At 42.0% G+C, this 14,588-nt stretch overlaps 1 protein-coding gene across 2 annotated transcripts in view; it reads right to left on the reverse strand.

The window, feature by feature from the left end:
• The window catches only part of CDH4 (cadherin 4), an 836,782-nt gene that overhangs the window by 659,054 nt on the left and 163,140 nt on the right, over positions 1-14,588 (reverse strand). The window lies entirely within an intron of this gene.

The following is a 14,588-nucleotide window of genomic DNA, read 5'->3' on the forward strand; positions in this document are numbered from 1 at the left end:
GCATATTTGATCCCCAAGGTAACTCTATACAACAACATAATAATAACGAAAGGAAACAAATAATAACAACAGCTAGTAAAGAAATTACCGTATTTATCGGCGTATAACACGCACCCTAACTTTAAGAGGGAAGTTTCAGGAAAAAAAACGTTCCACAGCCCCCTGCGTATAACACGCAAGCACAGTTTACCCTCTATTTTCAGGGTAAAAAAGTGAGTGTTATACGCCAATAAATACAGTAACATGGTAAAAATTGCAGTGTTTTCTCCCAGTGGTGGTCAATGGAGAAATGCTACCAGTTGGCATGTCCACTGGCTAGTCGGACACCCAAACTAAGCCGGGATCGGCTTTGATCGGGTCACCGATATGGTAACCTAGATTACCTGGATGTCAATGGCGCCATTTTTTAAACAATCTAAAGTATTAAAAACACAGATCTTGGTGTTTTGAATGCTTTCAAGGGCAAACCCCAGATCCCTCCATAGAGTGTACCTGTCACGAGACTAGTGCTGTGACAAAGAATGTTTACATTTCTTGTGACAGCAAAAAAAATTAAAAACAATTCCTTCCATTGGTACCAAATCTAAAGCATCAGTGTAAATAAAAAAATTTAATAAAATTAAAGCAACAGTGTAAATAAAATAAAAATAATAAAAAACATGAATGTCCCCTCGTCCCCCTGTGCTGGTGCGCAAAGGTGAACACGCTCATTGGTCCCGCACCCACGCAAACAGTGATCGTCCCACACATGTGAGGTATTGCCGTGAATGTCAGATCATGGGCAGGAATTCTTGCACCAGACCTCCTCTGTAAAAAAAAGTGGTAACCTGTAAAGGCTTTTAAAGCTTTACCTTTGGATAGTAAAATGTACATAATTTGTTGCCGCTGCACAGACGTGTGTAATTTTAAAGAGTGACAAGTTTGGTATCGATTTAATTGGCGTAACACCATCTTTTAATATTTTACAAAAAATTTGGTTATGTATTGTGTTTTTTTTTGCATTAAAATTCAAAATTTAAAATGTGATATAAAAAAAAAAATATTCTCTAGGGAACCTGCTTTTAAAACATATATATAATGTTTAAAATAAATATATAATGTTTGGGGGTTCTAAGTAATTTTCTAGCAAAAAAACATATTGTGAACAAAAAGTGCCAGAAAAGCCTGGTCTTCAAGTGGTTAACAAATCTTTTTTTTTGTTTAATTCTCTTTTAAGGGGTCATGACAGGGGGTGTGCCCTGTGCCTACATACTTATGCTAATAGGTGTTCCTCTTTTCCATTAAAAAAAAAGTTGGGAGATATGCAAGTGGAAAAAGGCAATGATAATAACATGATTCTAGGTTCTAACCCAAGAGCATATATAACACTTGGGTTATGGGAAATAAATGATGGGGGTATGGGGCTGGATCTCTACCTAATCAAAAATAAATTGAAAAAAGATTCTCTGCATTGTTGCAGAGCAGAGAAATTTACCTGTGGCAGATGACTTGCAGGTAACACTAAAACTAGTGCACATAGAATCTGGTGCAGCTGTGCATGGTAGCCAACTGGCTTCCAACTACAGGTTGTTCAGTTAAGCTTTGACAATAAAACCTGGAAGCTTATTGGTTTCTATTTAGAGCTGTACCATACTCTGGGGTTTATTTACTAAAGCTGAAGAGTGCAAAATTAGGCTCATTTCTATTTCAAGGTTTTCAGTAAGATTTTATGAAAAAAGCGAGAGTATATAACTCATACACAAACAATAGTATCAAAATAGAGATAAGAAAGGGTCCCACAGCACAGTTGGATGATATCAGTATATTAATGACAGACATAACCAGCAAAAAAGCGTATCGTAATATCAACTTCAATCAATAGTTAAACACCAAAACTTGTCTGTCACACAGAGATAATCCACCTTATCAGGGCACTCGGAAAGCCCACGCAGGGGACATAGCAAAACAAAATAGCTCAGCATTTCCCTAACCCACCCGCCAGCTGACGTGGGTCACAATCGATTTGAAGTGGTCCATACTAAATAGCAATAATGAAAACCATAGAAGTTTAAAGTAGAAAAGAGAAAGGGAAGAGAGAAAATAAAGAAAACAGGGGAGCAAGGGAAAACTGTCCAAGAGATCCATCACAGGGCCCACTGTCCCAATCCACACTCTTCAAGTGTCCGAAGGTCGGAGGTATTTAAGCCAGGGGTCCCAAACACGATCAAACCTAGTGGATCTGTCTTTCAGTATGCTGACCAGCTTTTCATGTAAGATGATCCAGGTCAGCTTACATTTCATAACCGTCAAGTCTACTAGCAGTTTCTTCCAGGCAGTCACTATAGTGATTTCTGCAGCAAGAAACATAAAATAGATGAGTCTGGGTATGTTTAGGGATTTCAGCAACTGGCTCAATGAGGAGAGCCACTTTGGGATTCTTCACTTTGTTTACATGAGTCACGGAATAGATCTTAGGACCTTAGCACATGACCACTAGGTATGAAACAACATACCTGGCTGACAACATCCCCTAAAGCACAAGGCGGAAGTGCCTGGATACATTTTAGAAAGCTGATCTGGAACCAGATACCATCAGTACAAGACCTTGTAGCCCGCTGCCACCAATCCATTTTTATAATGCTCTTATATGTCCGTGTGGACCAGGATCACCAGTCAGATAAATACTATTCCTCCCCCAAATCTCGTTCCCAGGCCAACATATAGGGTCATTTTCCAGTTGGATAAACAATTTGTAGAGCATCGAGATACCCCCTCTCTGAGTCTCATCAGGAAAATAAGCAACAAAACAAGTAAAAAATGCGCAGTAAAGCCAATGCATCAGGCATCAAATCAGCACCATAGGTACACACAAGATGGGCAGTGTCAGCAAGCAATAAATTACAAGGTCTGACAAGAGGGGTAAAAAAGTCTGTAAAGTTTGAAAAAGGAGTGTGGCAGCCGCGTCACACGCTGCCTGATCACTCGGAAACGCGTTGCATACCCGGTGACGTCATCATCCTCCAAGCCTCAGTTTGAGGATCTCCTATCGCAACCGGCTTTCTTATCCAGCGATGGAAAGATAACCTCACCACAAAGCGATCCAGCAGGACCAGGAAGTGAGCGACGGCTGGATGACACCCTTCTCTCCCTGGGAACTTTTTACATGCCTGTCACTTCTAAAATGTGAGTGACCATTACCTGTGCTTATATTAAATTGTGTTTTAAACTACTAGTCCGAGAGGCACCTTTTCCCTTGTTGTCTTTCACGAAAATAAGCCTCACTTCTGAATAGAAACCAATCAGCTTTCAGGTTTTGGCAATAAAACCTGGAAGCTGAGGCAGAAGTGAGACTGATTTTACACTCTCCAGCTTTAATAAATAAACCCCTCTGTGTGCACCAACTTTAGAAAATCTCTCTCACAGTCACAACTGAACCTCCATTCCATGTTTTGATTGCACCGATTGCATTGTAGCTTAGGCCGGGTTCACACTGGTATGACACGACTGTCATCCTACTTTGCCATGCAGCATCGGTCCTACTTTGGTCCTACTTCCATCCCACCTTGATAAGACTTTGCTCTGACTTTGAGATAGTTCCACTTGTCCTTTGACCAATCAAAACAATCCGAGTGTTACATGAATTCCTTTTACTGCTGTAATCATCACCCTACTTTGCCCTCCGTCATTGGTCCTACTTCAGTCCTACTTCCATCCCACTTGAATGTACAAGGTAAGATTTTGCTCCGACTGAGATGGTCTGACTTGACCTGGTCCTTTGACCAATCAAAACAATCCCAGTGTAAGATAAATTCCTTTTACTGCTGCTGTAATCACCATGTCGGATGTCACAAGTCGGAAGGTTAGGACTTTGATTCAACTGCAACAATATTTAATGGGCTGATGTAAATTAAAGTAGTGCAGGAACCTTTTTCAAAGTCGGACCGACTTGTGCCAGACCATAGGGAATCAATCATGCGACATGAGCTCCCAAAGTCAGAGTGTATGTCGTACCAGTGTGAACCTAGCCTTTAACCTGTGTATTTGTGACTTCATGTGATCCTTCATCAACTGCCACATGTGCAATTGTTAAGGACCTCTAGTGGTACTGAAAGCCCTTCATACACCTGGTTCTGCAGTAAATTCTACATCTCTCTGTACTTGACAAGTAAAAGCTACAGTGCATCAATTTAGAAAAGCATGTTATGAATAAGGGATGAAGGGGAATTTTGTTAAGTTCTCTCTGTCAGTCTGCTATCTCAATAGTTTATTAACAGGTTAGCAGAAGAGCGCGTCAGTCGCTAGAAGTAGCTTGAACACTCAATCAATAGATATCTTCTAGACAGCTTTTACCCACTTCATAAAATACTTTATATCTGCTTAAAGACAAGAAAATCTCACTAAGAAGGAGTCAGGTTTTTCTAAGTCGAATTCACCATTTCACGCAGATCCCCCAAGATTTACGCAGGTGGATCAGTTACAATCTTGCAGCGGGTGGAAACTTTACAACAATACAAATCATTAATGCTTTAATTTCTCAGTCGTCACAGCACAGAGATTTTTCCTCACTGAAGCTGTTCTACTAATAACCATGACGTGTTTTAATCTATATTTGTAACAGTCAATTTAATGGTACAATAATCCAGAACTGTTCTGCTAAGTGAAGTATTAGTCTTTAAAAATCATTGTTTCAGTTACCTCCTGTACTTTCCAAATCGGTGAAGACATCGCTCTTACTAAAGAGACTGCTAGCTTGTCCCCCTACAGCTTCAAGGGCACCCACAATATATAACTAAACGTTTGTGGACACCTGACCATCACACTTAGCTGGTTGGACAAAACCATACGTATTAACATAGATTTAATCTGTACTGATCCCCGGGTGTTACACCATCCCTATGGTTTTCCCCTGCCCTTTTTGTTTTTTCTCCCCTCCTCCCCCTTTTTTCCCCCCCCCCCCCACTACAACCCTTCCCTCCCCCCCCTTTCTTTCCTCCTCTCCCACTCTTGTAATTCCTCTCCCACTCTTGTAATTCCTCTTCCCTAATCCCTTCCTCCCCCCTTCTCCTTCCCTCTTTACCACACCCTCCTCTCCCCTTCCACCTTTCGTCTCCCTTTCCCCCCTTCCCCTCCTTATTTCCTACCTTCCCTCACACATCACAGTTTTCTCCTCCCCCTTTCTTTTCCCCCTCACCATCCCCTTCTGCTCCTCTTCCTCCCTTCCATCACTTGTATGTCCGTTATCCCCAGCCTTTATTTGTGGACCCACATTAGAATTTTGCTATATATTTTGTATCTTTTCAATTTGTGTAACAATAATCTCCTCCCGTGTTTGCCCCGGGGGGGGGGGGGGGGGGAATTCTACCCATTTAGAGTGCCTCTATTTTGGCCATCTGATGCCCCTCCTGGGCCTCCATTGGTGAGTCTTGTCTGACAATGCTTGTATTGTTAGCTTCTCCTAATATTGTTTTCAAATACTTTTGATCTTGTAATTATGAGATTTGTATCTTTTTATAGATGTTTTTGTTCGACTCCTCCTGAAGATGTCGCGAAACACGTAGAGGATTACGTGTGGACCTACATCTCTGTTTCCTCATATATCAGTGGGGTTTATATGTTCTCCAAGTGTGAACTAAATGGAACTTTATACAACAACCATCTCCATGTATTGTTGTTAAACATGTGCATTCGTTTTCGTCCGAATTAATTTTCGTCCGAATTTCTGGGATTTTCGCATTAGTTTTAACAAACGATAATGAATGTGCAGAGTCCGAAATCTGAAAAATCTGACATAAAAAATGCTTTATTTTCGTTTTGTTGAGACAACAGTTCGATATAGATAGGATATTCAACATGACGGTGACAATAGCGATCTGTGTCTATCGAATCTGTGGTTGAATGTGCCTAACCTAACTCTATAATTCTGAGATTATTCGACATTACAGAGACATGAAGATTCGACATAGAAAGAAAAGATTAGACATTGAGAGAAAAGATGCGACATTAAAGAGACATGAGGATTCGACAAAGCAGCTAAAAACATACGATCGCCACGAGCTGACATTTATGGTCAAATGCTCCGCCCATAGGCTATAGAAGAATTCTAATGTTGCTTGACTAGTAATAATAATAATTAATAAATAAAATTATTATTAGTCATACAACATTAGAATTCTTCTATAGCTTGTAGGCGGAACATTGGACCGGAAATGTACGATTGTGGCGTCGTACAGTTTCGTTGCTCCGTCGAATCTCTGTTTTTTTTTTTAAAGATTCTGTCGAATCTTTTTTTTTTTTTTTTTTAAGATTTCGTCAAATCTTCTTAGAACATTCGACAGACGCTATAAGCCTTCAATGACAGATTCAACCTTAATCAATTTGGATTTTCGGACAAATGCATTTTTTTAACGAAAAACAAAATAAATAAAAACGAATTTCGGGAGTAACTAAATAAATTTATTTTTCGGACGAAAACGAAATTCCAAAATGAAATAATTCAGTGTGCACATGTCTAATGGTCAGTAGGAGTCAGTAGGGTGGGCATGTACACACCTAATAGTAAATCTAGCAATGTATTATAACAATAAATGTCAGATTTTAACATTTCTGGAATGGGGGGATGTCATAGTCTGTGACATGCTGAATGTCTAAAGACAAGAGAAGGTTTACAAATGACCACAGTCTTGCAATTACCTGACTGTAAAGCTTACAAGAAGAATACTATGGAAAAGTGTAATCCCCAATCCCATCAGCACTGTATATTGCACACAACAGAACATCTCTATGTGAGGTTTTCAAATTGTAATCTACAAATACCAATTAAATGTAATATAATAAAGTAAAGTGCCTATGTAGACGTTATATCATATAATTAGTTGTAATGACTGATTTGCAAAGTGCAAAAATCACTTCACACATATGCCTGATCCTTTTTCATTGTTACACCACACATTATTTGATATCATGATAGAAGTAAAATAATTTGTTACTTATCTTTTGAAACAAACAGGTTATTGCAGAGTAAAGAAATCGGGACTCTGAAGTCACTTACCTATAAGACAGAAACAAAGGGAAAGTCAGACAAAATCTGAATGGTACAAAATGGCAAATACCATCTACAGTACATAATTATTGAAAATACACTCCATAAACAATCCAATCATTTATACACAGTAGATTTCTTATCAGTTCATTTTGCTATCTAAGTTGTCTATTCAAACTTTTCCTTCACAACTGTATCCTTGGTGCACATAGTCATTATGCCATCTGTAATGCTGACTCCACAAGCTTCAGGGAGTACAGGGCTACCAAATGCTCCATGTACATAGCCATAGGCATGCGCACAGGGCGTGCACACCCTAATCACCCTGTGTGCTACAGATTCCCCCTGTTTAGACCCCTGATCAACAAAACCCAATGGGGCTCCTAAATAAATTGTAATATATTGTCTATTGCTCTACTGATACTGTCAGTATATGCAGGGGCGGACTGACCATTTGGGCTCTCGGGCACTGCTCGAGGGCCCCATGCCACTAGGGTGCCCCATCAGGGTTGCCAGCCTCAGTAAAACCAGGGACAGTATGTAAAAATCAGTGTTTTTAAAAAAATCCCAAGATTATAGCTGCCCCGCCTCTCCAGTACCTTACTATACTGTGTATATATGTGTGTGTGTGTATGTATACTGTGTATGTGCGTATAATGTGTGGGCCCATAATCTCCTATTGCCTGGGGGTCCCATAATCTCCTCTTGCCCGGGGGCCCCATAATCTCCTATTGCCCAGGGGCCCCATGAGTTGTCAGTCCGCCCCTGAGTACATGTATACACACACATGCAAATGTGTTTGAGCTTTGGGGTGCACACCCTAATGCCATAGGTTGGGCACACCTATGTAAATAGCATTTTTTGGAAAAAACATGACTTGAAGGAGCCAACAGCTTTTCAATATTTTAAGTCAATACCAATCCATTGTACTGATCCCTGGTTCAAAGGAAGCCTTTAAATTCTCTTGTTACACTTGCCAAATACATGTTAGAAGCACACACCACATGCATGTACACTATATTGTCAAAAGTATTGGAACACGCTTTTAAACACACATGAACTTTAATGGTCTCCCAGTCTTAGTCCGTAGGGTTCAATATTAAGTTTGCTCACCCTTTAACAGATTTAACTCTTCTGGGAAGACTGCCCACAAGGTTTAGGAGGGTGTCTATGGGAATGTTTGACCATTCTTCCAGAAGCACATTTGTGAGGTCAGGCACTGATGTTGGACGAAAAGACCTGGCTCGCAGTCTCTGCTCTAATTCATCCCAAAGGTGCTCTGCCGGGTTTAGGTCAGAACTTGTTCATCCACGTCTTTATGGACCTTGCTTTGTGCACTGGGCTAAATCATTTGGTGGAGGGGGGATTATGGTGTGAGGTTGTTTTTCAGGGGTTGGGCTTGGCCCCTTAGTTTTTTCGAGTGTGTCTATGGGAATTTGAGCCCAAAAGAACATGCGAGATCGAGTACTGATGCTGGACAAAAAGACCTGGGTCACAGTTGGCCTTCAATTTTATCCCAAAGGCATTCAAAAGGGTTAAGTTCAGAGTTTTTTTGCAGGGCCACCCAATCTCCTCATGCCAAACTCATCGATCTATAGCAGTGGTCTCCAAACTGCGGCCCAAAGGCTGGATATGGCCCTTTTCTTGCCTTTATCCGGCCCTTGGGGCACTACCCCTCCCACTGATACGAGACCCTATGCTGCCATCTGGCACCGACAATGAAGCACCATTTCTCCCACTGACACCACTAATGGGGCACTATTCCTCCCTATGATACCAACAATGGGGCACTATTCATCCCCTTAAGACCAGATGTTTACTCCCACTGATGCCAGGAAAATTTCCACTCCCACTGGCCAAAGTCCGGCCCTCCAAGAGTCTAAAGGATAATAAACCGGCCCTTTGTTTAGAATGTTTGAAGACCCCTGATCTATAGCATTGACTTACTAAAGCCGGAGAGTGCAAAATCTGGTGCAGTTCTGCATAGAAACCAAACTTTCATTTTTTTTTTTTTTTTTGTCAAAGCTTAATTGAACAAGCTGATGTTAGAAGCTGATTGGCTAACATGCACAGCTGCACCAGATATTGCACTTTCCAGTTTTAGTAAATCAACCCCATAGTCAGCTCCTGACTCCCTTTAAACACTGCACACTACTGACAACGCAGTCACAAAAGAGTTAAAACAATGTCTAACTGCTATTATTTCTCATTTATAAATTACCACCAGGATCATCTGTGCACAGTTCCATTTTCTATTCTCCAAAACAAGAACGACTGTACAATGTAGAGTATATTGCTCTTTATGAGTGAAGCTGGGACAGTTAGTTCAAGCAAGAACATCTGCCCATTCCTTAAAGTCTAGGCTTCGAAGACCGAAAGCTACTTGTATGTTTATAGCAGGGAGCTATCAGGGCAATCCATAAAGCAGATGTTGGTTTATATACTAGAAGCAACTGAATCCGTCATTACTTTTTGTTAAGACAGGCTTGGGTAGATGTATTTCTTTTTCTTCAGTAAATAGACATTTTTGTAATTTTTTGGAGACTCATATTAAAGTAAACCTGTTAAAGTAGCAATGATGTGCAACTTATGAAAATGCTAGTTGTCTGGCTTTTGTGCTGACCCACTGGCTTCATATAATATGCAGAAGTCCTCATCTGTATACACATTTTTGTCACTTCCGGTTGCCTGTTTCACTCACATGCAGCAGTTTCACTTCATTTAATTAACATTACTAATGGATACTGGGAGATCTTTGGTGGCACATTCCCCCACTCCGGCCATGTCTGCCCCCCCCCCCCGTTTGTGGTCTGTTCGGTTTGTTTTTTCCTCTGCCTCCTCAGTTCCCGAGCTGGACGCTCATTACTGCCGCCTCTGGGTATCAAGCAATGGATTCTGGGTATCAAGCAATGGATAGTCTGATCCAGCCTTTGATGTACTACACACGCATCTACCCCTGATGAAGCGAGCATGGTCTTAAGAAACGCGTTGGAGTACTTTTAATGCCTGTGTACTTTGCAATTTAAATTTTATACCATGATATGTGTAATGACATTTTTACTGTATGTATAATTTCAGTGGCTTGGCTACTGCATGTACTCTGTCAATTGTTGGCTAACCGCATTCACCTCATTTAAAGTCCCAGGGCGATCTCCTGTTTTTTGTTGCATATATTGGGATGGAGGTGGTTTGCGGGTGACAACAGACCTTTTTCTGTTTGTCCACACTTCAGGTCAATTTAAGTACTAAAGAAAGTAACCACGATAGCCATGTGCTTAACATTTTCATTGGAGGTCAGCAATGGCAGCCTCCATGTTTCTCTCATGACTGTCTTCCTTTAGGTCCGTATATGGTTGTCCTATAAATATGTTAGATAAACAAGTCAGTCAAGCTGGAGATAAAAGTTGGTGAACCTGGTAATGTGGCCATCCAAAGAAGTACAAGCTGATTTATGATGTTGTCCCTGGCCCACCTAGAAAATCACACAATCTACTGCCCCACTGGCTTCATATACTGCTCAGATGTCCTTAACCTGTGTAGCGCCCCCCTCCCCCACCCTTAAAATTAGTGGGGCGTTACGCTAAAGTTAGTGGGGAATGGGAGATTTCAGTTGCTCCCATTCACTAATTGTTAGTTTGTGCTGTTGCCAGTTCAGAACTGCCTCTTGGGTCAGTCTGTGTGTCCAGGGGTGCGCTGGAACCATCCTTCCCCAGCAGCCAATCAGAGGAGTTTACCTCTTTGGGCATGCTGACGGGGGGTATATCTGGGGCACCGGCCATTTTGCTGAGTTAGTCTGCGGGGCCCGAGTTCCAGGTGCGGCATCCACCTTCAGGGTGCGCGCATCCGCGGGCCCCATCCTCATGGCCTGCCAGGTTGAGGCTGTGCACCTTGCGGAGCCTTCTTTTGATGAAGGGAGGGACCCCAGGGGCTTGCTGGGTTCCAGATCCTAAGCTTGAGGCTGAACAGTGGGGGATTGGCTCGTGAGAACCTGAGTGCAGAGGTTGTCTGTGAGGCCTGGACAAACCACCGGTGATCCGATCACCACGCTACATGACAGGTACCTTATATTTGCTGTCAGTAGGTGATCCTACAGAGTGAGACTTACTGGGAGGATTCGCTATCCTTATACTCCGATTATACTAAGAAAATTTACTACCCCTGTGGCAGAGGCAATTTTTTCCTCCCAGTGATCTGATTATTGCGAGTGACCAATTGGCTGCCAGGTCCGAGTTAACTGCCTGTCCAAAGGGCACCTACCCACCCTGGCGAGGGTGACGACGTTTGACTTATCTGTGCCGAGAGCAGGCTTGCTCTCTATGCTTCTGATATCCAAGGCCTGATACTACAAGTTCTTCCTACTGATCAACCGCTTTCTCTACTGTGTGTACTGTTGATGTTGGCCTTGTTGGCCTAAGAATAAATCATTGGAAACTCACGCTACCGGCTGGACACTTGTTCTTTCATCCACACTCACAAGTATCACCCCTAGACAGAAGAACTTGGTAACTTAATACGCCAATCCCAAATCAACCAGCGGCTTCTTCGGGGGTGAGCGCTACACCTGTATACAAATTTCACTTACTTTAGGTCAACATACTAAAGGTCAACATGACAACCATGTACCTAACATTTTCAGGAGGGGTCAGCATTGGCAGCCTCCATGTTTTTTTTCCTTGACTGGCTCCTTTAAGACCTGATGTGGTTGCTTTAGAAACTAGTCAGTTGGGCTGGAGATAAATGTAGGTGAACCTGGTAATTTGGCTATCCATAGTACAAGCTGATCTCTGATGTTGGTCCCAGCTCATCTAAAATACCTGCTGCAATCTGAGCAAAAAAGTGTTTTCAGTAACATCTACTTCATCCCTTTTTGTCTGACAGAAAATCAGAACTAAAGTGGACTCTTAACGCATTTGATTATGGAAGGTTTTGTGCTTCAATATCCATTACCTAACCTAAGTCACTCAGCTGACTAGTGTACGGTGTAATATCTCATTTGGAAAAAAATATATATATACATTCATTCCACTTTTCAAACTCCGGCTCCAGACATCCAGTCTAGACAAGTGCAACACAGAAAAAGGCTGAAGTCCTGGTACCACTCTACCCAGAATAAAGGAATAAAACCATGCTTCCATGTCAACTAATGATGTGACAGTTCACTTAGAAAAGTAAACACATATTTTGGCTTAAAGGAGGAGAAGACCAGGCTGGGCTTCACCTCTGGGTCACAGTAGTGCAATTCATTTTGCACTCCTATGACCCGTTTTCAGCGGAGAGCGGTCTGAAATCCGCTCTCCGTTGACATCATTGCCATCAGTTGAGGCAGCGTGTCATCCCAACTTCCGAAGTCTGGATCTGCCAGCTGCCTTGACTGATGGCCGCATCAGGGGCTCAGCGAGCCGCTGAGACGGCCGCTTCCTGCCCCTTTACAGCTTAGCACTCCAATGAGCTTGGAGGAGCAGAGAGGAGAGATGCTGACTAACAGCCAGCAGCTCTCCTCTCTGAGAGGAGCGAGAACCGCCATCTGCGGTGTTCGGTGGCTCAGTTCTCAGTGTAGAGATGCCGGGGGACAGCTGCAGCATTGCACCAATGCTGCATCCACCTAGGTAAGTATAAATATCCCCTCCCAAAAAAAAAAAAATCCTTCTCTTTTAATGAATAAGGTAAAGCTGTGGTTTATTCCTTTTCCCCACTTCAGCTCCAGAAGGTTTACCCGTCTTTCTGATCAGGTCATCTTTTGCGATACAGCACTGCGTTACTCCGACAATTGCGCGGTCGTACAACGTTGTACCCAAGTAAAAATAGGATTTTTTTACTCACCGTAAAATCCATTTCTCTGAGTTCATAGACGGACACAGCCTTCATTGACCTTAGGGTTATGCATCTCCTGGTAGGAAGAAGCATAACCCTAATGTCAATGAAGGCTGTTTCCGTCTATGAACGGAAGAGAAAAGGCTCCGGCTCCACATTTGGAGTGCCATCAAGCGATAATGGCACCCAAATAGGCATTGTGCAAGGACTGCCACGGGATTTGGAATTGCAGTGATCAAGGTGCTCAAGTACCACTAAAGCTCTATTTGTGGGTGAAAAAGGACGTCAATTTCATTTGGGTACAGCGTCGCATGACTGCGCAATTGTCTGTTAAAGCGACGCAGTGCCGAATTGCAAAAAAAGGCCTGGTCATTAAAGTCTTTTGGTCTGTAAGTGGTTAAGACGGCACGTGATCAGCATGCAACATGGAGCCTCAGAGCTTGGAAATCATCTCCTCTTTACAAAAAGCACAGGTGTAATCAGGTTTGGCACCCAACTGTGCATCTATGCTTTTGCCTGGCAAAGAAGCCAATTTAGGAGAACATTACATTATTTCAATGTGTTTTATGCTTAAGAAACATGCTCTTAAAAATTCTTATACTGGCCCATGCTGCAAAATACCGAGCAGCTTATCTCTGCTTTCAGCTGTGGTTTTTACTTGAGCTGGAAACAAGCCGGGCTAAATTATTTTATTCTTCCAATGGTCAGTAAATACAGGTACTACAAAAAGAACGCCACATAAAACACAATTTTCAGTAATGAACATGCTATATAAATTGTCGGTTTTGTTTCTTTTTTGTATTAAATGCAACTTTTGGCAGTAAAAACATTATTCCGTGTTAGTATTTTTCAACCTACAATGATTTACAAAGCCTCTCAGCAAATACAGGTTTCATCCAAGGATATCAATTATAGATTTTATCCAGGGTATGAGACAAAGCCAAAATGTGACCGAATATATTTCTAGGCAACAGAGGAATTTAACCTTCAGCACCAGACTCTTCTAAAAGGTCATATAAATTATAACAGAAACACCAAAATCATAAGCCTATAGGTTTACCGCTGCCCTGCCTAGAGTAACACAGCAAACCAAGCAGATTGGATGTTACAGTTTTCCTTCTGTATCAATTTGCCCAATAGGGCCCCTTTCACGCGGGCCGTCTAATCATGTCCGCCTGTCCGTCTTTTTACGCTGACCCTTTATTCTCCTCTATGGGCAGCTAGCTGTAAAACAATGTATGTCTGTTTACACCCTGCTACCTCCAAAGCAATGGCAAACCTAGACAACATTATAAAAAGCAGAGACATTAACCTACCGACAAAGCTATGGTATTCCCAGTAGTAACCTATGGATGTGAAAGCTGGACCACAAGGAAGGCTGAATGCCAGAGAATTGATGCTTTTGAACTACGGTGTTGGAACCAACTCTTGAAAATCAACCGTAAATATTCACTGGAAGGACAGATCCTGAAGCTGAAACTCAAATACTTTGGCCACTTAATGCATGAAGACTCATTGGAAAAGACTTATGGAAGGAAAAAGGAGAAGAGGACTACAGAAAACAAGATGGATAGATAGCATCATCGAAACAATAAACATGAAGTAAAACAAATGGAAGACAGAAAAGCCTGGTGCGTCCACAAGGTCACAAAGAGTTGGACATGACTAAACAAAAACAACAGCCTCCAATCCGATCAGGCAAAAACAAATAGGACGGGGATCAGATGGGAGGTAAGCCGGGTGTAAACCAACAACTGGT

This window comes from Rana temporaria, chromosome 12 (genome assembly GCF_905171775.1).
Source record: "Rana temporaria chromosome 12, aRanTem1.1, whole genome shotgun sequence".
NCBI classification, from domain to species: domain Eukaryota; kingdom Metazoa; phylum Chordata; class Amphibia; order Anura; family Ranidae; genus Rana; species Rana temporaria.